The sequence below is a fragment of the Macaca thibetana genome, chromosome 1 (genome assembly GCF_024542745.1).
Source record: "Macaca thibetana thibetana isolate TM-01 chromosome 1, ASM2454274v1, whole genome shotgun sequence".
Classification (NCBI taxonomy): Eukaryota; Metazoa; Chordata; class Mammalia; order Primates; family Cercopithecidae; genus Macaca; species Macaca thibetana.
Genome location: NC_065578.1, coordinates 218,858,452 through 218,883,802, shown reverse-complemented (window position 1 = coordinate 218,883,802; position 25,351 = coordinate 218,858,452). Strand labels below are relative to the sequence as shown.

The 25,351-nt window shown below is 47.8% G+C and overlaps 1 long non-coding RNA gene across 1 annotated transcript in view; it reads right to left on the bottom strand.

The window, feature by feature from the left end:
• Positions 1-21,362: 21,362 nt before the first annotated feature.
• The window catches only part of LOC126943745 (uncharacterized), a 47,678-nt gene continuing 43,689 nt past the window's right edge, over positions 21,363-25,351 (bottom strand). The window contains exons 4-5 of the long non-coding RNA XR_007721840.1: positions 24,800-24,932; positions 21,363-23,980 (exon numbers count right to left, since the gene is read on the bottom strand). This is a non-coding gene — a long non-coding RNA (uncharacterized LOC126943745). The remainder of the gene's footprint in view (positions 23,981-24,799; positions 24,933-25,351) is intronic.

Below are 25,351 nucleotides of genomic sequence, written 5' to 3'. Positions count from 1 at the left end.
TGTACTTTTTGTAGAGACAGGGTTTTGCCATGTTGCCCCAGACTGGTCTTGAACTCCTTGGCTCAAGTGATATACCAACCTTGGCCCCCCAAAGTGCTAGGATCACAGGTGTGAACCACCATGCCCGGACAGAATATTTTTTCCTTTAACGATGACTGTGGCTGTGTGTGGTGGCTAATGTAATTGTAATTCTAGTGCTTGTGGGAGGCTGAGAAGGGAGGATTGTTTGAGGCCAGGAGTTTGAAATTAGGCTGGCCACACCACACATAGCAAGACCGTATCTCTACAAAAATATGTTTAAAAAATTAGCCAAGCATGGTTGTGTGCACCTGTAGTCCCAGCTACTCAGGAGGCTGAGGCAGGAGGATCTCTTGAGCCCAAGAGTTCGAGGCTGCGGTAAGCTATGATTGTGCCACTGCCCTCCAGGCTGGGTAGCAGAATGAGGCCCTCAATTCAAATAATAATAATAATAATAAAACAATGGCTGTCACTCAAGCTCCTAATGGTATAACATCAAAAGTCCCAGAGTGAAATCATTTTGCAAAAAAAAAAAACCCCAACTTCCAAGTTTTTCATTAGTCAAATATTTTCATCACTGTCTTTTTTGTGCTCGCAGAAATAAGCCTATCTCATTGCTTAGTGTACTGGAATCTTGAGTTTTCTGTGAAAGGAAGTGTATTCTCTGTAAACATTTAAAACACACCAGAGTTTCATAACTCTGCTTTGTCATTTCTTTCTTTCTTTTTTTTTTTTTTTTTTAAATATACCGAGCTTCTCAAAAAAAAAGAAAGGAAAGGGAAGTAGCCTGAAACTGTTGTTGCAATGTTTTTCCTAACCACACTCTGAGCACGACTCTTTTCAGGAGCCCGACTCCAGCTGCTGCTACAGCACATCTTGAGCTGGGGCATCCCCGCACCTTAGACCTGACCTCTCTCCCCTCTGGGACTGTATATGTAGCCCAGCAGTCTGGCCTTGGCTCACCTGCTTAACAGAGAGGGGAGTCCCTCATTTTCCTCCAATGGAGGCTCCTGTTACTCTCTTCTGCCCTCTCCTGGTCATGGGTGTTAGTGACAATCATCCCTCCACCCTCCCCAAGGTTAAGAAGAGGAAGGAGGAAGAGCGGAGGACCGCGGAGGAGCACCGGGCGGATGGAGAAATGTAATTGCTGTAAAAAAGAGTGCATGATTGGCGACACAGAAGTTTCCAGGACAGAAGCGAAGGGTGGGATATTGGGGAAAGATGGGGCTTGCTTGCATGAAGCCTAATATAAAGAGGTGCTGGTATAAATGGAATGTCCGAGTCTCTGCCAAATTCATATGTTGAAATCTTAACCCCCCAGATGAGGGTATTAAGAGATGAGGAATTGGAGAGGTGATTAGGTCATGTGAGTGGACCCCCCTGAAGGGAGAATTAGTGTCCTTCTAAAACGGGCCACGGAGCCATCCCTTGTCCCTTCCACCATGTGAAATTATAACTAAGGAACATACATGGCCATCAGTAGCACAGAAAACATATCCTCACCAGACACCAGACCTGCTGGTGTCTTGATCTTGGAGTTCCCAGCTTTCGGAGCTGTGAGAAATAGATTTCTGTTGGGCCAGGTGTAGTACCTCACTCCTGTAATCCCAACTCTTTGGGAGGCCAGGGCAGGAGGATTACTTGAGGCCAGGAGTTTGAGACCAGCCTGACAAAATAGCGAGACCTCATCTCTACAAAAAATTAAGTTAGCCAGGTATGGTGGCATGTGCTTGGAGTCCCAGCTCCTTGGGAGGCTGAGGCTGGAGGACTACTTGAGCCCAGGAGTTTGAGGTTGTGGGGAGCTATGATCGTATTACAGTCCAAACTGAGTGTCAGAATGAGACCCTGTCTCAAAAAACAACAACAAAAAAATCCTGTTGTTTATAAGCCACCAGTCCATGGCGGTTTGTTACTCACCAAAATACAGGAGATGGGGAAGAAAGGGTCGAGGAGGACACAGGTGGGAGTGAGTCTCACATACAGTTGTTACTCTGAACTTAGGTAAGAATTCTCGTTTTCTCGTTTGGTTGTAGAATCAGTCAATCTTGAAATCGAGATTCTATAGGTCAGCAGGAACAACTCCCTTTCCTGATTGTGACCAGGAAGGGAAGAAGTGAAGGCTTTGCTGCCACACTCCTGCTCATCAGTTTCCCTGACATTAAGGCCCAGCAATCCTGCCTGGGAGGCTGGGAGAGCGAGCCCCTGTTTTGTTGGGAAGTTGGACCAGAGACTCGTGGACCCATCCAGTTCTGAACATCTAGAAATCCAGGGACATGGACGGAGAGTTCTTCCCCACCCTTTCACAGGGTTGTGAGATGGCCTCCCAGTGTGCTCTCAGGTTTTTCTGTCTCTAGAACTCAAGGGCCCTGACAAAACTCTGCTTGGATAGAGCAACTGTGACAGTTAATCTTATGTGCCTACTTGACTGGGAAGAGATGTCAAAAGAAGTGGTAAAACATTATTAGGTGTGTCTGTAAGGGTGAATCTGGAAAAGGTCAGCATTTATATCAGCCTAGGTAAGGAAGATCCGCCCTCACCCACACGGGCAGGCATCTTTCCACCCGCTGAGGAGCCGAATGGAAAAGTGGAGGGAAGGCAAATTCTCTCAGAGCTGGGACATTCACCTTCTCCTGTCCTCAGACATCAGTGCTTCTGCTTCTGAAACCACTTTTGCAAAATTATGACTGAAACAGTGAAAGAAATCTAACTTAACTGACTCCTTCTTGCTTCTAACCTCCAAACTGTCCTTGTTCATTCCTGGGCATAAGCTGAACTAACTAACTTTGGGAGAAACTTAGTTTATAATTTACCTGGTTTTTTTGTTTGTTTTTTGGGGGGGGGTTTTTGTTTGTTTTTTTTGTTTGTTTTTTATTTTAAGACAGAGTCTCGCTCTGTCGCCCAGGCTGGAGTGCAGTGGTGCAATCTCAGCTCACTGCAACCTCCGACTCCTGGGTTCACGCCATTCTCTTGCCTCAGCCTCCCGAGTAGCTGGGACTACAGGTGCCTACCACCACGTCTGTTTAATTTTTTGTATTTTTAGTAGAGATGGGTTTTCACCATGTTAGCCAGGATGGTCTCAATTTCCTGACCTCATGATCCATGCACCTTGGCCTCCCAAAGTGCTGGGATTACAGGGTGAGCCACCTCGTCCGGCCTATAGTTTAAAACAAAGACCATAGTTTAAAACAAAGTCTTCTCCCAAAGCAGACCTCCTTCTTGCCTGGGGACTAGGTTGTCTTTGTAGGATTAACATTAGCCACAAGATTAGAAATTATGGTTTAAGAGTCATGCAGCTGGAGGTTACAAGATTCTGACCCTCACTAAACTGCTCCTAAGATCAGTGGCTTGAGATATTTGGCAGACCCTGCACTTAATGGATCAGCTGGCATCATGCAGATTAACTGGCTCACCTGATCTTGTGGTCCCCACCCAGGAACTGACTCAGTGCAAGAGGACAGCATCAATTCCCTACGATTTAATCTCTGACCAGTCAGCACTCCTGGCTCACTGGCTTCCCCCCACTCACCAAGCTGTCCTTAAAAACTCTGCTGCCCAAATGTTCAGGGATACTGATTTGAGTAACAACGAAACTCCGTTGTCCTGCACAGCTGGCTCTGTGTGAATTACACTTTCTCCATTGCAATTCCTCTATCTTGCTAAATCGGTCTGTCTAGGCACTGGGCAAGGTGAGCCCATTGGGCAGTTACACTTCTCCAGCGTTCAAGCTCAGACTCAATTCCTTGACTGGCTTTCCTGGCTCTCTAGCCTACAGAGAGCAGGTGGTGGAGTTTCTCAGTTTCCAGAATCATGTGAGCCGATTCCCATAATTAATCTCATATACTATATGTATCCTGTGGATTCTGTTTCTCTGAAGAACCCCCCAAAATATAGCACACAATCCTAATTTTTCCTACCACTCACTCCCCAGCAACATTTTAATTTGGCCAAGTTCACTGTTGCTTATAGCAGAACACAAAAGCACCAAACTGAGCAAAACAGGGAAGCAGGAATCTCTCTCCTTGAGACCCAGAGCGCCACACTGTGGAGCAATTAACTGTACGGGGGCCTCCCCTCCCTTCACCCTCACAAGTCAGGCTCACTTATAAACCCACCAGCCACGTTAGGCCATCTTCACCTGTCTAGAGCTGGAGATACTAGAAATCATCTCATCTCCTATCCTTCCTTTCGGAAAGGATACACTGAGACCCAGAGAGGCCAGCTTGCTCCGGGTTAAAACACTTTCACTTCTAGGGCAGGGGCTCTCAAATGATTTGGTTCAAGGTCGCATTACACTCTTGAAAATGAGGACTCCAGGGGGCTTTCGTGTGAGGATTATATCTATTGATATTTACTGTATCAAAAGCCAAAACAGAAAAACTATTGAAAGTCTGAGAAGAGTAGCACTGACTTACAGTTTGCACATCTTACTCACATCTGACTCAGCAGAAAGCAGCTGGAGTCTCTAATACTTCTGCATCTTTAGTCCGTTGCAATATCACAGAGCATTAGCCTGTTGAAAATTCCAGTCTAAGCCGGGCACAGTGGCTCATGCCTGTAGTCCCAGCACTTTGGAGGGCTGCGGTGGGAAGATCGCTTGAGCTCAGGAGTTCGAAACCAGCCTCAGCAACATAAAGAGACCCCGTTTCTACAAAAACTTAAAAATTAGTTGGGTGTGGGGATGCAGGGCTGTGATTCCAGCAACTCAGGAGATTGAGATGGGAGGGTTGCTTGAGGCCAGGAAGTTGAGGCTGCAGAGAGCCATGATCATGCCATGGAACTTCAGTTTGGGGAATGAAGTGAGACCCTATCAAAAAAAAAAGAGAAGAAGGGAGGAAGGGAAAAAGAAAATTCTAGTCTACACTTGTGAGAGTGAAAACAGTGTCATAGTATGATTATGAAAATGGTTTTGACCTTGCAGATCCCCTGAAAGATCTCAGGAATTCCATGGGGATCCCCCGACCACACACTGAGAAGTATAGGTATAGAATAAGCAAGAGCATGTCTGGAGTCCTTGTCTCCTAAATCTCCGTCTGCTACCTTTATTTCTTATTTTATTTCTTACTTATTTTTATTTACTTATTTATTTATCTTGAGATGGAGTCTTGCTCTGTCACCAGGCTGGAGTGCAGTGGCACCATCTTGGCTCACTGCAACCTCCACCTCCCGGGTTCAAGCAATTCTCATGCCTCAGCCTCCCAAGTAGCTGGGATTACAGGTGTGTGCCACCACGCCTGGCTAATTTTTGTATTTTTAGTAGAGACGGGGTTTCACCATGTTAGCTAAGCTGGTCTCGAACTCCTGACCTCAAAAGATCCACCCCGCTCAGCCTCCCAAAGTGCTGGGATTACAGGTGTGGGCCACCACACCTGGCCTATTTTTTATTTTTATATACTAATTGTGGAGAATCCCTGGGTTTTTTTTTTTTTTTTTTCACCTTTATTTTTAAAAATGTTTTTGAGATGGGTCTTGCTACATTGCACAGGCTAGACTCAAATGCCTGGGCTCAAGCTATCCTGCTGCCTCAGCCTCCTGAGTAGCTTCAATTACAGGTACATGCCACCACACTTGGCTCCATCTGCTGCCTTTCTAGCTTATGGCAGTATTATACATTACACTGTCTCTTACCTGTATTGAAATCATGTATCCCATACATGTATACAATTACAATTTGTCAGTTAAAAATTATATTAATTTTGAAAAGCAATACGTAAAAGGTAACCCCCCAAAAATCAAAATTTTTTAGGACTTTAAAATAAAATCTGGAGAATAGCTAACATATTCTGTCAGGACTGTCAGACTAAGAAGAGAAGTGCATGAGTCACTTCAACACAATGGTTACTTTTCTTTTCAGAGAAATTGAACTAGAATTATAAAAGACTTATTCAAATGTTGTCATGGGCAGCAAAAAAAAAACAAAACTAACAACAGTGATTTCCAGTCAAAGCCACGAGTGGACACATGAAACCACTTTTGCAAAATTACGACTGAGACAGTGAATGAGGTTTAACTTAACTCACTTTATCTTACCTCTAATCTCCAAGGGGTCCTTGTTCATTCCTGGATGTAAGCCGAACTAATTTTGGGGAAAACTTAGTGTATAGTTTATAGTTTAAACAAAGATGGTAACAGCCCTTTTCCAAACAGCCCTTTTCCTTCTTGCCTGGGGAATAGATTGCCATTGTAGGACTAACATTAGCCAGGCGATCAGAAATTATGGTTTAGGAGTCATGCAGCTGGAGGCTACAGAATCCTGACATTCCCTAAACTACTCCTAAAATCAATGCTTGAGATATTTTGCAGGCCCTGCACTTGATGGCACCACCCAGATCAAAAAACTGGCTCATCTGATCTTGTGGGCCCCACTCAGGAACTGACCGAATTCAAGAAAACAGCTCTGACTCCCTAAGATTTTATCTCTGACCAGTCAGCACTCCTGGCTCACTGGCTTCCCCCCACCGACCAAGTTATCCTTAAAAACTCTGCTCCCTGAATGCTCAGGGAGACTCATTTGAGTAATAATAAAACTCCAGTCTCCCACACAGCTGGCTCTGCATAAATTACTCTTTCTCTACTGCAATTCCCATCTTAATAAATACACTCTATCTAGGTGGTGTGCCAGGTGAACCCCTTGGGCAGTTACAAATTTGGTGGCTCGTCCAGGATTGCTCTTGTGGCTACCTGCCCATGGTTCAGTGGCCCCCTCCAGCAATGGATCCAGAAGCTGCCCAAGCAGCTGCCTAGTTCTCTTGGACTGGAGGCTGACCCTGATACTCTCACTACTGGCGGGGCACTGCTGACCCAATGTGCATGGATTTAATTGCAATGGAGAAATAGTCACGGGGAGACATCCCTTAACTGTAACCCTATCACGGGATGTCTGTCTGTAGCCCCATGGAGGGGTGTCTGTCTGTAACCCCACTGCAGGTTGTCTAATCCACATTGGTTAGTATCCTATGCACTACCAAGCCTCCTTCCTTCTCCTGACTGGTTCTGTAGCCCTGTGGTTGGATGTCTATTTGTAGCTCCACCAGGGGGTGTCCGTGTCTGTAGCCCCACTGCAGGGTGTCTGTTCAGCTCCTGGGGGGTCTCAGTTGGCTCTTTCTAACTAATAGAAAGAGTCCTGGTTTGGGAGACTTCTCAATCAGGAAGATTTCGAGGAGGTTTCTCAGAAGGAGAATAGAAGGATAGTTTGTTACAAATACTCCTGGAGTTCTTGGTTAGTGATCTGATTGGGAAGGCCTCTGTCCTCTCGTCTTTGTGTGTGTTTGTCTATGTGGAAGGGATCTCAGAAGAGGTTGCTGATGGAGTCCAGCAGACCTAACTCAGACCCCTCCTTATTTGTCTGGTCACATTTGATGAGCCCTACAGAAGGCTCAACAGGCCTGTCTCGGGGCGACTATCTGCTCTTCCTCTTGCCCAGAGACCCCATTGTGAATTACCATTCCGAGGTCATCCCTCCCCACCTGGAGTGGATCAAAGACAACAGGGACCAACGGGAGAAAGTTTTTGAGCTTTGCCAGGCTGATACTGGGTGCTGAACGAGGTGACTAATGTGTGATTTGTTATGTGTGTTTTGCTGGGATGGAAAATGTTAATTTGGTTCCCCATGCAGCCCTCTGGGCAGCATCTTGCAAATTAAGAATCTTGTCTATGGTTCCATAAAGCAGGAAAGGGTGACTTTCCCTTGTAAAGTGGCTTGATCCCCACAGCCATGGTGCAGTGAGCAGGGTCATTAGAAACCACTCTTCGGGAAGCTCCAGAGAAAGGGAGCCAGGAAGCCTAGTGTGCTGGCAAAAAGGGTAAGAAAATCTAACCAGCCAAGTTTCTGGTCTCTCTCTCTCTCTTTCTCTGTCTGGGTAAACAGTAAACTTCACTATTTGTCTCTCTGCAAGGGTTTGATTAATAGAAAAAGAATCTGTGAAACTAGTCTTAGGTGGTAGCAAATCTGGTGTACTTTGTGCTAAGAATTTGTCTTTCTGTGTTCTGTAATGGAGAAAGGAGTATCACAGGATAGAATGTGAGTTTAGGACCCACTTTCAAGCTCACTTTTCAAGCCAGCCTGGCAGGCTGTTCAGCTACAAACTGCTAAGGGTCCCTGAAACCAGTAGCAGATGAAATTTCTCTGTCTTGTTTTGTGTCCTTAAGAGCTTAACTTTGTGACCATGTGGGGATACTTTCTCCTGGTTTCCGCCTTCTAGAAGACAGGAACTTGGGGATTCATGTCATAGCCCTAAAAATTTTCTCAAGCAGCTAAAAGTCTTTACAACTTTTAAATTGGCTTCTCTAGGCTCCCTCTGGGAAGCGCAATAGAAACTGCGCAATGCTGTAACTCAGTGGCTAGGGCTTTGTCTTTTGACAGTGGCAGCCTGGGTTCTATTCTTGGCCTCTGGAATGATTCCCTTCTGGTTTTTCACTTAGGTAACTTTGCCATTTATTGAGGTTTCCCCCCACCAGGAAATCATGGATATCCAGGAAATCATGGATAGCTTCTGATTTCCTGTCTTGAATTTTTATTTCTCTAAAATACCCTGGGGAAATGCTAAAGCTTGTTTAAAAAAAAAAAAAAGAAAAAGAAAAGAAAGAAACTGCTTACCATCTCTTTGAGACACCTATGTTTCCATGGTTAAGTTATAACTTTAATTAAAACTTATTAATTTCATGAGGAAAGTTACCTGTGGAATTCAAAAGCCAAAAATACTGGCCACTTGGCATGGCTAACGTTGGGTGATAAAAAATTTAAAAGAATTTTTTTTTTTTAAAAGCACCATGGTTAAAAGTCAGCTTTATTAAAAGTGGATAAACAAGCTCGAAGTTTATTTATTTTATTGTTGAGATGGAGTCTCACTCTGTCACCCAGGCTGGAGTGCAATGGCGAGATCTAAGCTCACTGCAACCTCCACCTCCCAGGCTCAAGCAAATTACCCTGCCTCAGCCTCCCTAGTAGCTGCGATTGTAGGCATGTGCCACCACTCCTGGCTAATTTTTGTATTTTTAGTAGAGACAGGATTTCAACATGTTGCCGAAGCTGGTCTCAAACTCCTGGCCTTGCGATTTGCCCGCCTCGGCCTCCCAAAGTGCTGGGATTACAGGTGTGAGCCCCGTGCCTGGTGCTATAAATATATTTAAAAGGCCTTTATGTTTTTCTCTTCTTGGATCTTTTTTTTCCTGGAAAAAGATTTTTTCTCTTCTCAGCTGACTGAATTATTTTCCTCCATTTTTTTTTTTTTTTGTCTTTCCAATCTTAATGCACACATGAGAGGCCCTGAGATAACTTCTGGTAGCCTGGGACTTCTTGAGAAAAACAGGAAGCACCACAAACCAACCATTTTGAAGAAAAAAACAAAACAAAACTCTGTTTTCCTCATAGAACCCTAGCAATTAAAAGCAGATAAATCCCTCTCAAAATCAAAGGCTCAGTTCTGTTTTGCATTGTGTTATCCAATGGTTTTGAGTTTTAGGCGTATCAGAAATTACTTCCCTTTATTAAAAAAGCTTGGTGTCTAATAACTAGGCAGGAAATACGCTTTAGGGGGTGGCTAATAGTAGTTATGGAAGAATACTTGACTGTTCACACACTTGGATTAGGGAAACATGCTCTTGGCCACCTGGAGGATATGGAAACATCCCCAGCCCAGCTGAGAGATAAGACTCTTATGGGGAATGGTCTAATCACAAAATGGGCTGATCGGCTTTGGTTTGCCTTGCAATGAAATGCAGGGTAGCAGCACTGCACTGTTTTCTCCTGTAGTATTTCACTCCTTTTGGGGATGAAGAACCCAGGATAAAATGGCACCCTTAATTCTGGGGATCTGTCTTTGCCTTCAGATGCTTTTTTGATGCTTATTTGGCCGAGATATGCAAGCTTTCCTGGCCCTGTTCCTCCAAGGGCTCCACCCTGAAGCCAGAAATCCAATTAAGAAACCGGCAAATGAAAATTTTACAAGAATTAAATCTGTCCAGGGCCAGGCGCGGTGGCTCACGCCTGTAATTCCAACACTTTGGGAGGCCGAGGCGGGCGGATCACGAGGTCAGGAGTTCGAGACTAGCCTAGCCAATATAGTGAAACCCCGTCTCTACTAAAAATACAAAAATTAGCCAGGTGTGGTGATGCACGTCTGTAATCCCAGCTACTCGGGAGGCTGAGGCAGGAGAATCACTTGAACCTGAGAGACAGAGGTTGCAGTGAGCCAAGATTATGCCACTGCACTCCAACCTGGACAACAAGAGAGAAACTCCATCTCAAAAAAATAAAAATAAATAAATAAATTAGGAGAATTAAAAATTGTGGCTGGGCCACGTGCAGTGGCTCATACATGTAATCCCAGCACTGTGGGAGACTGAGGCAGAAGGATCACTTGAGCCTGGGCAACAATTGAGAAGTTGTCTCTACAAAAAATTTCAAAAATGGACCTGGTGTGATGTCATGTGCCTGTAGTCCTAGAGACTGAGGTGGGAAGATCGCTTGAGCCCAGGGCTTTGGGGCTGCAGTTCACTAGCTATTGAGGAGAGAAGCCATTTCTTTTACTGTCTCCTGTTTCTGAAGAGAGGGAGGAAGTAAAAGTTAAAAAACAACAGGAATGAAGTCAGTGGCAAGACCAGCCGGTGCCACTGATGACCAGGCCTGAGGTTAAAAGATTAACCTCCACTCTAACCACACGTGCTCTCAATCTATCACGACCCTTTCACGTGGAACCCCTTAGAGTTGTAAGCCCTTAAAAGGGCCTGGAACTCCGTCTTTGGGGAGCTCAGCTTTCTTGAGACACAAGTCTGCCGACGCTCCCAGCGAAATAAAAAACCTCTTCTTTATTTAATCCAGTGTCTGAGGAGTTTTGTCTGCAGCTCGTCCTGCTATACTCTGATTGCACCCACCATTGTACTCAAGGCATGGCAACAAAGCAAGACCCCGCCCCCCAACTCAAAAAAAGTTGCAGTTAGACAAGAAGGATAAATAAGTATTTAAGAGGCCGGACGCGGTGGCTCAAGCCTGTAATCCCAGCACTTTGGGAGGCCGAGACGGGCGGATCACGAGGTCAGGAGTCGAGACCATCCTGGCTAACATGGTGAAACCCCGTCTCTACTAAAAAATACAAAAAAACTAGCCGGGCAAGGTGGCGGCGCCTGTAGTCCCAGCTACTCGGGAGGCTGAGGCAGGAGAATGGCGTGAACCCGGGAAGCAGAGCTTGCAGTGAGCTGAGATCCGGCCACTGCACTCCAGCCTGGGCGACAGAGCGAGACTCTGTCTCAAAAAAAAAAAAGAAAAAAAATAAGTATTTAAGGTGATGAACACAGTAATCAGCTTGATTCAATAATTCCACACTGTGTACATATAGTAACATCACTGTGTACCCCACAGTTATATGTGGTTATATAATTAAAATCTGTCAAAAACTAAAAATAAAATTTTAGAATTAAAAAAGTTAAAGGTTAAAAGGAGGAAAACTACTTTTATGAAATTGAACAAAAATATGAAATGCCACCTAGACATTTACTTAACAAGAAATGTGCAAGATCTATATGAAGAAATGTTTTAAGTACTGAGAGTCACCAAAGAAAGCTTGAACAAAGGCCGAGGTAAACCATGCCCTTGGCTAACAAGACTCATATATTAGGCTGCTCTTGCCTTGCTCTAAAGAAATACCTGAGACTGGCTAATTTATAAAGAAAAGAGGTGTAATTTGCTCATGGTCCTGCAGGCTGTACAGGAGGCATACTGCTGGCATCTGCTTAGCTTCTGGGGAAGCCTCAGGAAATTTACAATCATGACAGAAGGCAAAGTGGGAGCACACACACCATATGGCCAGAGCAAGAGAGAGTGAGGGGAGGTGCCACACACTTTTAAATGACCAGATCTCAGGAAAACTCACTCAGGATCTCGAAGACAGTACCAAGGGGATGGCACCAAGCCATTTATCTGAACTCCTCCCCAATGATCCAGTCACCTCTCACCAGGCCCCACCTCCAACATCGGGGATTACAATTCAACAGGAGATTTGGTAGGGACACAGATCCAAACCATATCAGCTCAGCACCATAAATCTGATATTTTTCCCCCAGTTAATGTGTTATGCCCAGACTGTTTGTTCCCCAAAGAAGACCACCAGAGTCCAGAGTCAAAGCCAAGCGGCAAGGATCTTTACTACAAGTTCGAACCTGGTCCCTCCTTTACACAGTATACAAGAGGGCCCCGAACAATGCGAGCGTTTGCTTTTTATAGCCCGAAAGTTGTAGGGGAACAAAGAAATTCTTTTGGCTCCTGCGCTTTCAGTAACCTTGAACGGCTGTCTCCTTATCGGAGACTTTCCAGGTGGTGTTTGTACTGGGCTCAGGGAGTTTGAGAGATATATGGTGGTGGGATGGGAGGATGGGATGTGTTTGTGCTAGGCTCAGGGAGTTTTGAGCCCGAGGCTGAGGAATGTGCCCAGCTCCTTTCATTCCCCCCTTCTTTTCAGGTATCTTTAGAGCCAATCTTGGGTCTTATAAGTCTGATTCTGTTTCAGCATTTACAGGTTGGTATTGGGCTCTGAGGACCATGAGTTGTACGGTGTCAAATCTCTCCCTAACAAATTGTAAAATTCTGTTAACAACACAAGGTCCTACGGTAAGCAGAAATAGTAGACTTAGCAGGGGTCCAAGGAAGGGGGCTAACAGAGAAAACATAGAGGAATTCCACCATTGGTCTGCAGCTGAAGCAAACTGCCGTGTTTTTACTTCAGTGCTTAACTTGCGTAACTGTTGGATCCGGTCCTCTACAAGTCCTGATTCATTTATGTAGAAACAACACTTCTTTTAGAAATATACATGTACCACCTTTTTCTGCAGTGAGTAGGTCTAGGGCCCTCCGGTTTTGCAAGGTTACCTGAGCTAGGGACGTGAGCTGCCGCTGAAGGGAGGCAAGGGACTCAGCCGACTCCTCCATAGCAACGGCAAATTGTTGGTATAACTTGTTACTTTCTATGAGGGTGTGACCTAGGGCTCCCCCCGCCAGTCCGGCCGCAATGAAGGATGCGGTGAGGGAGATTCCTGCAATGAGGGGGAGAAATATGGCTCGTGCAGGTCTTGGTCTAGGGTCTGGGTGAATAACAGCACTAGTCCAGTTACCGGTATACCCTAGGAACTCGCCAGCAGTTAGTAGAGTCAACCGGGGAACTAATGTGACAGGGAGACACAGTAGGTTATTAACAGAAGGACTAGGTAGGTTCTTAGATAAGGTTCCATTACACCAAAAGAATATGCCTGATGGAGCCCTTAAGGTGATATTAGGGGGCGTTGCAGTGATGCTGCAGAGGCTGGAATTGGTTCCTGAGAAACAGTAGGGAAACTTCTCCTGACTGGGGTTTAGGTATAGGGGCACGTTCAGGATAGGAGCATACGAGTGGTTTCGGAGGTTGTTAGCTTGGGCAAAGGTAGAGGGTCCCCATGGCAGAGGGACAGCTGTTAGCGGTGGACGCCCTAGAGTGGCGCACAGGAAGCAGCCAGACAGGCTATGAAGTCCTGTAAGGTTAGCAAGTTCTAGTCCTTCTTGTAATAACTTTAACCAGGAGAAAGGACGTAAGTCTTGTGTTAGTCTGTTTTCCTGTCGTTGGATATTCCCGTGGACCAGGGGCAGTACTTGCACTAGGCCTCGCCACAGATAGAGGTGACTGCTAGGCCATGTGGAGGAGGGGGAGTAGTATACAGCCCCATGTTGAGGTGTGGTCCAGCGGGAGTTCCAGGGGTCTCTAACTATCCAGGTATATGGAAAGTCTCTATCCCGTCTACGATAGAAGGGCCATTTAGGGTCTAACTGTTTTCTCTCTCCCCCAGTAACGGGGTCTGTGGATGTTACAATAGTTATAAGGACAGCCAGCATTTTGGTGCCACCAATAGTGTTTACAATTGTATTTAGTCTGATCAAACTCAAAGCATATTATTGGTGTCATAGGTTTGGCTATTTGAAAACCAGTAAAATTTAGTAGAATTGGGCTGTTGCACCCTGAGGAAGGGCAATCAGCACTGGCCAATAATTTTCCGGGCTTATGAGGTTGCCCAGGGTGGGTTCGGTTTTCATAAAGCCAGAATCTCCAGACAAAGGGATTATGAGCTGGTTTTGTGATTTCTCCAGCGGCCACTAGGGCGACTAACGTTAGGGTTAGACTACCTAACTGCATGTTTGCAGTGAGCTATGCTGCCGGCGCAGGGTGAGTTTTAAGGGGTTGTTCCTAGCTCTGTCCACAGTCCACGTGTCCGGTGCTTCAGCCGCCGCCGTGATTGGTCCCAGAAGATCGGAGGTTGGGTCCACTGGCTTGACGTGGGTGTAGTGGATCCACGATGCGATGCCTTCTACCTTCAGGGCGGTGGGTGTGGTTAGGAGTACCTGGAGTGGTCCTTTCCACCTGGGTTCTAGGGTCTCTTGTCGGTGTCGCTTGACCAGGACCTAGTCTCCCGGATGGGGTGTCGGCGGGGGACCGGTCTCATATAGTTCCTTCAGCTTGGGCCAGATTTCTTGATGAATTTTCTGCAAGGCTTGTAGGGAAAACAAGAGTTCAGAGACATTTTCTGTTTCGGACTTGAGCAGATCATCTTTTAGGCCAGGAACTAAGGGTGGGGGTCTGCCATGCATAATTTCATAAGGAGTAAGGCCCAGTCTGTAAGGGGTATTACGGGCCCGGAGCAGAGCGTAGGGGAGAAGGACCACCCAATTAGCGCCAGTCTCCATAGTTAATTTAGTTAAGGTCTCTTTTAAGGTCCGATTCATTCTCTCTACCTGTCCTGAACTCTGGGGCCTGTAAGTGCAATGTAGTTTCCAATTTGCCCCAAGGATGGAAGCCAAATCCTGACTTACCTTAGCAACGAAGGCCGGCCTATTATCTGACCTTATCTGGACAGGGAAGCCATACCTGGGGAGGATATCTTCCAGGATTTTCTTTGCTACAACCTGAGCAGTTTCTTTCTTGGTGGGGAATGCTTCAGTCCACCCTGAAAAAGTATCTACAAAGACAAGTAAGTACCGACACCCGTATTTTCCTGGCTTTATCTCAGTAAAATCTACTTCCCAGTAGATACCGGGCCTGGTTCCCCTAAGCCTTGTTTCCGTTGTAGCCTGGGATTGGGGGTAGGCGTTGTTAAGCTGGCAGACTTTGCAACTTGTCACGATGTTGCTGGCCATCTCGGCTGTATGTCTGAATTTGAGCTTAGAGCGTCTGATCAGGTCTATCATCCGCCGAGCACCCAGGTGGGTGGTTCGGTGGATGTGTTCTAACATTTGTTGTCCTAATTTTTCTGGTAGGATGGTTTGGTCATTAGTATCAGTCCACCACCCATTCTGGATCTGTTTCAGGGGAAGCTTGTCAATCCACTGGAGATCTTGTTCTGAATAATCAGGGAAATATGGCAAGTCCCGGGGGCCCGGGTCAGGGAGCTGGAGTGCAAGGAGTTGGCTGGGAGCCTTCGCCACCTTTCTTGCAGTTTGGTCCGCCAGAAAGTTGCCTTGAGCAGTTGGAGTAGTTAGTTTCTGATGCCCTGGGCAATGCACAATGGCTAACTTTTCTGGCCTCCATAGGGCTGTTAGCAGGGCTAGGATTTCTTGCTTGTTTTTTATTTCTTTTCCTTCAGCCGTCAGTAACCCCCGCTCCCTGTAAATGGCCCCATGTATATGCACTGTTGCAAAAGCATATCGGCTGTCTGTATATACCGTCAGCTTTTTCTCCGCCCCTAAGGTAAGAGCTTGGGTGAGCACTATTAGTTCGGCCTTCTGGGCCGTTGTCCCCGGGGGCAGGGGTTCCGCCCAGATTACCTCAGTCTCTGAAGTTACTGCCGCTCCAGCGTATCTCTGGCCCTGATGCATGAAGCTGCTCTTATCAGTGAACCAGACGAGGTCGGCGTCAGGAAGTGGGCGATCCTGCAGGTCTTCTCAAACTCCGTGCACCTGAGCTAGTACCTCGGTGCAGTCGTGGAGTGGGGCGTCCAGGTCCGGGTTGGGCAGTAGCGAGGCAGTCTCTTACCCAGTGGCCAGCCTCCTTGCAGTAGGCACATTGGTCTTTTTTCAGATTATCATGCCTGGGGGGCCGCCTGGGTAGGATGTACTCTGGCTGTAGATGCTCTTTCTGTACTACTGCTGCCAGGACCTTGGTCATTTTTTCAGTGGCCTTAAATTGCCTTTCTTCTGGAGTATCTCTGTTATTGTAAACCCGCTGGGCTATCTGAAGGAGGTCCTGAATCCGCTTTCCTTCCAAGTCTTCTAATTTCTGGAGTTTTCTTTTAATATCTGGGGCTGCCTGATTTACGAATGACATTACAATAGCTGCCTGACTTCCTGGAGCCTCTGGATCTATGGGGGTGTACTGTCTAAAAGCTTCCATTAATCTTTCTAAGTAGGTGGCTGGGCTCTCTGTCTTTTCTTGCAGAATAGAATATACTTTAGCCAAATTAGTGGGCTTGCGAGCAGCTGCCCGGAGACCTGCCATTAGAGTCTGGCGATAAAGGTGTAGCCGTCCCCTACCTTCTGCCATGTTGTAGTCCTACGCCGGCCTGGTCAGAAGAAAGGTCGCGTTTATGAGGTCAGGGTTAGCAGTCGGTTGACCGTCGTCCCCCGGGACCAGCTTTCCAGCTTTTACCTGTATTCCCTCTCGCTCCTCCGTGGTAAACAAGATTCGGAGGAGCTGCTGACAATCATCTCAAATGGGCTGGTGGGTGAACATGACACTATCCAGTAAAGCCAGTAAATCTTTGGGGTTGTCTGAAAACCGAGCACTCTGAGCCTTTTAGTTATACAGATCACTGGTGGAGAATGGCCAGTACTGGAGCTTGGGGATTCCTGTGTCATCTGGGGGTTTTATTTCCTGAAGGGGTAAAGCCACCGTGGAGTCAGGCGGCTGGGGGGCGGGGGCTAGTCCGCGAAGTGCGCCCTCGCGTCCGCCCCCCCAGCCTTTTAAAGTTACTTTCCCTTTCAGCGAGCCCGCCTCCCCTCCGCCTGCTCCCTCCCTCTATCTCTCTCTCTAATCTTTCCGTTTCTGTCTAAATCTTTGATTGACATACTTACAGGGTCTTTTCTTTAAGTTTCTATCTCATTCGCGCGTGCTTTCTCTCTCTCTGTCTCCCCGTGTCCTTTCTCCTTTATACTCAGTCTCTTTCTCTGACTCTCCACGTCTGCCGTTTTCTCCCCTTTCTCTTTCCGATTTCCCTTCTCACTTTCTCCCTTTCCCATCTCTATGGTCTCTCTCTCACTTATTTTCTCTTCTCCCCAGTCTCACTTTCTGTGTCTCTTTTTGTAAAGGAATGTGGGTTAGAATTAGGTTGTGGGTTGGAATCCCTGTAAAGGAAATCCGCGCTGGAAGCCGGGAGCCCGGGGACCGGGGCCGCAGGCGCGGCGCCGGAAGCCGGGAGCCCAGGGACCGGGCCGGGAGCGCGGCGCCGGAAGCTCGGAGCCCGGGGACCGGGCCGGGAGTGCGGCGCCGGAAGCCGGGAGCCCGGGGACCGGGGCCGGGAGCGCCCGCCGGAAGCCGGGAGCCCGGGGACCGGGGCCGGGAGCGCGCGCCGGAAGCCGGGAGCCCGGGGACCGGGCCGGGAGCGCGGCGCCGGAAGCCGGGAGCCCGGGGACCGGGCCGCGAGCGCGGCGCCGGAAGCCGGGAGCCCGGGGACCGGGGCCGCGAGCGCGCGCCGGAAGCCGGGAGCCCGGGGACCGGGCCGGGAGCGCGGCGCCGGAAGCCGGGAGCCCGGGGACCAGGGCAATTCAGACAGCGAGCGTGCACCCGGGGGCCGGGGCAATTCAGACAGCGAGCGCGCACCCGGGGACCGGGGCAATTCAGACAGCGAGCGCGCACCCGGGGACCGGGGCAATTCAGACAGCGAGCGCGCACCCGGGGACCGGGGCAATTCAGACAGCGAGCGCGCACCCGGGGACCGGGGCAATTCAGACAGCGAGCGCGCACCCGGGGACCGGGGTCAGATTCAGACTGCAAGCGTGCACCCGGGAACCGGGGTCAGATTCAGACTGCTGTCCGGATCGCGAACCCGCTCCGGCAACTCAGATCGCAATTTAAATCAGAAGAGAGCCAGGGGACGTCTCCCACTGGTCTCCACTGGCCGTCCTATAGCGCGTCCGCCAGGACTGTGCCAGCCTCAGTTTCAGACCTCGCGAGTCAGAGATTCAGATTCAGAACAGACACAAAGACACAGACAGACAAACGGAGACGAGCCAGCTCACCTATCAGTAGATCGATCCTAGCAGATCCGTTGACCAGGGGTCTGGTGGGCTTGGGGAATCCCGGACGAGCCCCCAGATGTTATGCCCAGACTGTTTGTTCCCCAAAGAAGACCACCAGAGTCCAGAGTCAAAGCCAAGCGGCAAGGATCTTTACTACAAGTTCGAACCTGGTCCCTCCTTTACACAGTATACAAGAGGGCCCCGAACAATGCGAGCGTTTGCTTTTTATAGCCCGAAAGTTGTAGGGGAACAAAGAAATTCTTTTGGCTCCTGCGCTTTCAGTAACCTTGAACGGCTGTCTCCTTATCGGAGACTTTCCAGGTGGTGTTTGTACTGGGCTCAGGGAGTTTGAGAGATATATGGTGGTGGGATGGGAGGATGGGATGTGTTTGTGCTAGGCTCAGGGAGTTTTGAGCCCGAGGCTGAGGAATGTGCCCAGCTCCTTTCAAATGTAAATAGTTAACATAGTTGGGGGAGAAAAGGGAGAATTACACAGAATGTGAGAAAAGCCAGAAAACTCTGAAAAGTAAGTGTAAAGATGAAAAATTAATCCCTGCAGATATTAAAATATTTTAGAAACCAGAGTTGGTGGCCGGGTGTGGTGGCACACTCCTGTAATCCCAGCACTTTGGGAGGCCAAGGCAGGCGGATCACCTGAGGTCAGGAGTTCGAGACCAGCCTGGCCAAAATGACGAAACCCCATCTCTACTAAAAATACAAAAATTAGCTGGGTGTGGTGGCATGTGCCTGTAATCCCAGCTACTCAGGAGGCTGAGGCAGGAGAATTGTTTGAACCCAGGAGGTGGAGGTTGCAGTGAGTCGAGATCGCACCACTGCATTCCAGTCTGGGGGACAGGGTGAGACTCTGTCTCAAGAAAAAAGAAACCAGAGTTGGCTTTTGGAGGCAGGACAAGAAGGGCTTGCTCCTCTGCGGCCACTGTGTTTTGTGCGCTCTTTGATGTGGGTGTGTCTCACATTGTACTTGTTTATGTCTGGTCCCCAACTAGTCCATGTCCTTGGGTCCATGGGCCCCAGTATATTCATCTCTGCATACCCATTGCCCAGATTGCTTGACACACAAAGGGAGCTCAGGGAATGACCCAGGGAGCAACACCTGCATCACACGACCTTCCTTCTCCCTCCTGAAGGGACACGTGTGCAGGGAGGGCGGGGAGAGCAGCGCGGCCAGGTTGGCCGCATGTGATGCTAGCGTGCTCTTTACTCTCCGGGTTTCAGGTGTCTATCTTACCCCTCCAAATGTTGAAATTATTCAAATCACTAAGGTTCTCCATTCACACTGCAAGAGTTCTGTTTGCTTTATGGGAAGTTGTTCTCCCATCAGCTCCCCTACCACTGCCATAACAAGAACCAAGCTGCCTGGCATCCCTTCCCTGACAGAGGGTGCTTGTGTACAGCTAAGCTCCTGTCCAAGAGCCTCAGGATGGTGGACAGTCTCCTCTGCTCTCCTGGAAACACCCCTCCACCTCCAAATCTGTCAGTCATGGTGCCTGGAACCACCCAGAGCCATCTGTTGTCCCTGTTAAAATGATCACATTACTGGAAGTTTGGTTTCTTTTGAGGCCTCCCCCCTTGACTTGCAGATGGCCACCCTCTTGCTGTGTCCTCACATACTCTTCCCTCAATATGTGTCTGTCCTAATCTATGCCTCTCATATGCACACTTACAGGGCACCCTATATACAGTTGCCTCCTTGTCCCGTCTCTTCCGGGGGGCAGCACCACGCTTTGCAAATAGGTGCACAGTCAATGCCTATTGGATTTATATGCAGTAGTTTAAAATAACTCGATTCATTTTTCTTGATAATGGTAATGCAATCCTTATGAAAAATTATGTCCAAGAGCTATGCAAGGCACTTTGCAAACATCACCCTACTTAATTCTCTGAACTGGCTTTGTCAGAGAGAGACATTGGAACCAGAACAGCTCCATCTTGAATGGGGCTGGGTAAAATGAGGCTGAGACCTACTTGGCTGCATTCCTAGATGGTTAAGGCAGTTTAAGTCACAGGATAAGATAGGAGGTCGGCACAAGATACAGGTCGTAAAGACCTTGCTGATAAAATAGGTTGCAGTAAAGGAGCCGGCCAAATCCCACCAAACCCAAGATGGCTACGAGAGTGACCTCTCGTCGTCCTCACTGCTACACTCCTGCCAGCGCCATGACAGTTTACAAATCCCATGGCAATGTCAGGAAGTTACCCTATATGGTCTAAAAAGGGAAGGCATGAAAAATCCACCCCTTGTTCAGCATATCATCAAGAAATGACCATAAAAATGGGTAACTCGCAGCCCTCGGGGCTGCTCTGTCTATGGAGTAGCCATTCTTTTGTTCCTTTACTTTCCTAATGAACTTGCTTTGATTTTCCTCTACGGACTCGCCCTGAATTCTTTCTTGCGTGAGATTCAATAACCCTCACTTGGGGTCTGGGTAGAGACCCCCTTCCTGTAACAGTTTTACTCACAACACATCTGACACCAAACTGTGCGTTTTTTCTTCTACCTAGCAGGCACCAACTAGGTATCCTACCATTCAATTCTGACATGTCCACCTGGAGCTAGAGTGAAATCCCACAGGTTATGAGCTCGGTCCCACAAAACTGCCCCCACTTCATGGAAGTTTCAGTGAAGCAGGACGAGCCGCAAACAAAACTCCTCAGACGCCAAGTTAAAGAAGGAAGGGTTTATTTGGCCGGGGGCATCGGCAAGACTCCTGTCTCAAGAGCTGAGCTCTCCGAGTGAGCAATTCCTGTCCCTTTTAAGGGCTCACAACTCTGAGGGGGTGCATGTGAGAGGGTCGTGATTGATTGAGCAAGCAGGGGGTATGTGACTGGGGGCTGCATGCACCAGTAATTAGATCGGAACAAAACAGGACAGGGATTTCCATAGTGCATTTCTATACAATGTCTGTAATCTATAGATAACATAACGGATTAGGTCAGGGGTCAATCTAGGCCCAGCGTGTGGCGCCAGGCTGTTTCCCTGTGGATTTCATTTCTGCCTTTTGGTTTTTACTTCTTCTTTCTTTGGAGGCAGAAATTGGGCATAAGACAATGTGAGGGGTGGTCTCCTCCCTTACCAGGTTGTCACCAGCACTTTTGACTGACCAGCAAAATCAATCACAGGGTTCCCACACACAATCCCGCTATCTCAGATTTGATAAATCAAGAGAATGGGCTCACAAAACTCAGGAAAGTGCTTTACTTACTGTTACCAGTTTATTATTATAAACAGCACAACTCAGCCACAGCCAGACGAAAGAGACAGGACAAGCTATGCGAGGCAGAGGCAGCACTTCCATGCCTTCACCAGGCACAACGTCCTCCCAGCACGTGAATGTGCTCCTGAGCCCAGCAGCTCTCCAAACCTTTTCTTTAGGTTTCTTAAGGTTCCATTATTTAGGCATGAATGATTAAATCACTGGTCATTGACAATTAAACTCAATCTCCAGTCCCTCTTCTTTCCCTGGAAGTCACGGGCTGGAGCTGAAAGTTGCAACCCTCCAATCAAGGCAAAGTTGGTTCCCCTGGCAACCAGCCCTCCTCCTCCAGGAGTCACCTCATTAGCATAAACGCTGGTGTGGATGAAAGGCACTAGTTAGGAATAACAAAAGATTTCCTCTTGCGCCTATCAGGGAATTCCAGGGGGTTTAGAAGCCTCCATCAGGAAACAGGGACAAAGACCAAATATCTAATTCTTATTATCACAAATTCTCACAGCCATCCTGTCTGGCGTGTACTGTTAACAACGTCCTCATTCTATCGATGAGGTAACTGATAGATAATAATCACCACATTAATTATAGCATTTGTTTTTTTTAATTATACTTTAAGTTCTAGGGTACATGTGCACAACGTGCAGGTTTCTTACATATGTATACATAAAACATTCTGAGCAAAATCTTGCAAGGACAGCATCTGTTATATACAAGCAACAGTTCTATAAATTATAGATCGTACTCTATACTGCAATATATATAATCACACATGTACTATGTATAAGGTATTATCATATAACCTAAAAAAAGTAGACATCCGTACTTGTTATTGAATTATATATTATGTATACTAAATTATTTCTACAATAACCCTGTGTGGTGAGAACTACTTGATCCCCATTTGATGTGTGAGGAAACAGTGCTACAGAGAAGTTAAATAACATGCACATACCCACTAGTACGTATGTCTCCTAAAGAAATTCTGATTCATGCTCACAGTGATACATATACAAGGGTCCCCAGTGAGGAACTGTTTGCAGCACCAAGAGAGTAAAAACTGCAAAGGGGGAATTATATCAGTGTGACCGCCCAGTGGGTTCACCTTGCCGCTGCCTGGACAGAGCCGATTTCTCAAGATGGGGCAATTGCAATGGAGAAAGAGTAATTCACGCAGAGTCGACTGTGCGGGAGACCACAGTTTCATTATTACTCAAATCACTCTCCGTGAGCATTCAGGCAGCAGAGTTTTTAAGAACACCTTGGTGGCTGTGGGGAAGCCAGTGAGCCGGGCGTGCTGACTGGTCAGAGCTGAAATCCTAGAGAGTCGGAGCTGTCCTCTTGTGCTTCCGGTGGGGACGCGGGACCGGCTGGCTAGTCCAAGTGCAGCCATCAATTGTCAGAAGTGCAAGAGCCTGAAAAGACATCGCTAAAGGCCATTCTCAGGTGCTACAGTAGCGATGTTCTTTGCAAGAGTAATTGGGGAAGTAGCAAATCTTGTGTTCTCTGGAATAACGGTGGGTAACTATGCTTACAACTCAGTAGAATTCAGGGCCCTGTCATCCTCCTAACTTGGTGGCCTTTCATTAGTTTTACCAGTGCAGTTTAGTTTTGGGGAAGAGCTATTATCATTTAAACCATAAACTAAATTTCTCCCAAAGTTAGCGTGGCCTGTAACCACCCAGTGGGCTCACCTTGCTGGCTGCCTAGGCGGAGTCGATTTATCACGACAGGAGAATTGCAATAGAGAAAGAGTAATTCGCGCAGAGTCGGCTGTGCGGGAGCCTTGTTTTATTATTACTCAAATCAGTCTCCTCAAGCATTTGGAGATCAGAGGTTTTAAGGACAATTTGATGGGTGAAGGGAAGCCAGTGAGCCAGGAGTGCTGATTGGTTAGTAGGATATTAAATCATAGGGAATTGAGGCTGTCTTCTTGCACTGAGTCAGTTCCTGGGTGGGGGCCACAAGATCAGATGAGCCAGTTTATCCATCTGGGTGGTGCCAGCTGATCCATTAAGTGCAGGGTCTGCAAAATATCTCAAGCACTGAGCAGTTTAGGCAGGGTCAGAATCTTATAGCCTCCAGCTGCATGACTCCTAAACTGTAATTTCTGATCTTGTGGCTAATTTGTTAATCCTACAAAGGCAGTCTAATCCCCAGGCAGGAAGGATGTTTGTTTTGAGACAGGGCTGTTATGGTCTTTGTTTTAAACTATAAATTAAGTTCCTCCCAAAGTTAGTTCAGCCTACACCCAGGAATGAACAAGGACAGCTTGGAGGTTAGAAGCAAGATGGAGTTGGTTGGGTCAGATCTCTTTTGCTGTCTCAGTTACAATTTTGCAATGGCGGTTCCAGGCCCATGCTTAGGAATGAGCTAAGACAGCCAGCCTGTGAGGCTAAAAGCCAGATGGAGTCAGCCATGTCAGGTTTCTCTGAGTGTCTCAGTGATAATTTTGCAATGGTGGTTTCATCCGCACATCTACACTGCGTCTGATGTGTTGCTAAGTGAAGAAAGCTGTGTGCCACATACATGCATGTATCTCCTGATCCAACTGAAATTTTTTAAAAATTGTTTTAATTTTTGTGCAGATAATACAGACATGTACCCCACCACACACAATGTAAACTGCAAAAATACAAGAAACCACGGCCGGGCACGGTGGCTCAAGCCTGTAATCCCAGCACTTTGGGAGGCCGAGACGGGCGGATCACGAGGTCAGGAGATCGAGACTATCCTGGCTAATACGGTGAAACCCCGTCTCTACTAAAAAATACAAAAAAACTAGCCAGGCGTGGTGGCGGGCGCCTGTAGTCCCAGCTACTCGGGAGGCTGAGGCAGGAGAATGGCGTGAACCCGGGAGGCGGAGCTTGCAGTGAGCTGAGATCCGGCCACTGCACTCCAGCCTGGGCGACAGAGCGAGACTCCGTCTCAAAAAAAAAAAAAAATACAAGAAACCGAGATGCCTGGTCCACAGCTCAACCCTCTGTGAACAGAGCCATCCTGGATAAAAAGTATGACTCCAAAATATGTAAATATAGATAAAGATACATCTAGAAGGAAATGATATATAAGCGCCCATTCACATTTGTGTGTGTGCGCGTGTGTACCAACAATTAACACACATGTACCAAAGTGTTAGGGTTTATTTCCTTCTCACAACCAACTCTAAACAAGGCCATGATATTGCCCAAAGTCAGCAAGAAGGAGGCCAACCAGCTGGCCTCCTTCAGGAGCTTCAAACTTTTCAATCCCAAATTCAATAGGAAGAAGGAAGAAGAAATGAGGAGGAAGAGGGAGGAATGTGGAGGCGGGGAGGGGGCGGAGGAGAAAGAAAAGGAAGAAACAGAAAACAGGGAACAGCGTCCCGTACCTTGCTTCGCTCCTGTAAAGTAAGGGCCACCCTGGAGGGTCGGTGAATCCTTCGCACGGGTGTACAGAAAAGCGAACACGTCCCGCCAGAGGGCGCGGGAAAGGGGCTCAGACTTGCTCGGCTGAAACCCAACCTTGTCCTTGTAAGAAAAAACGGAAAAGGCGCTCAGTGCTGGTCCCAGGACCCGGTGTGCGCTGGCTGCAGGCAGCGGGCGGACCTGAGCGACTGCGGGACTCGGTGCCGGGCTCGCACCGCGGTTGGCGAGGGGCGCGGAGCGCGGGCCCGGGGCGCGGGGAAGCCTCTGCGGGGCTGGCCGCTCTCACACTCGCAGTAATACAGACTGGGGCGCTGGGGAAGCGGTTAAACAAGCCAGGCTTCGTGGTGTAACACACCACGATTCGTGCCGTTTAATTTTTTTTTTCTTTGGGACGGAGTCTCACCCTGTTGCCCAGGCTGGAGGGCAGTGGCGCGATCTCGGCTCGCTGCAACCTCCGCCCCCGGGCTCAAGCGATTCTCCCGCCTCAGCTTCGCCGGGATTACAGGCACGCGCCA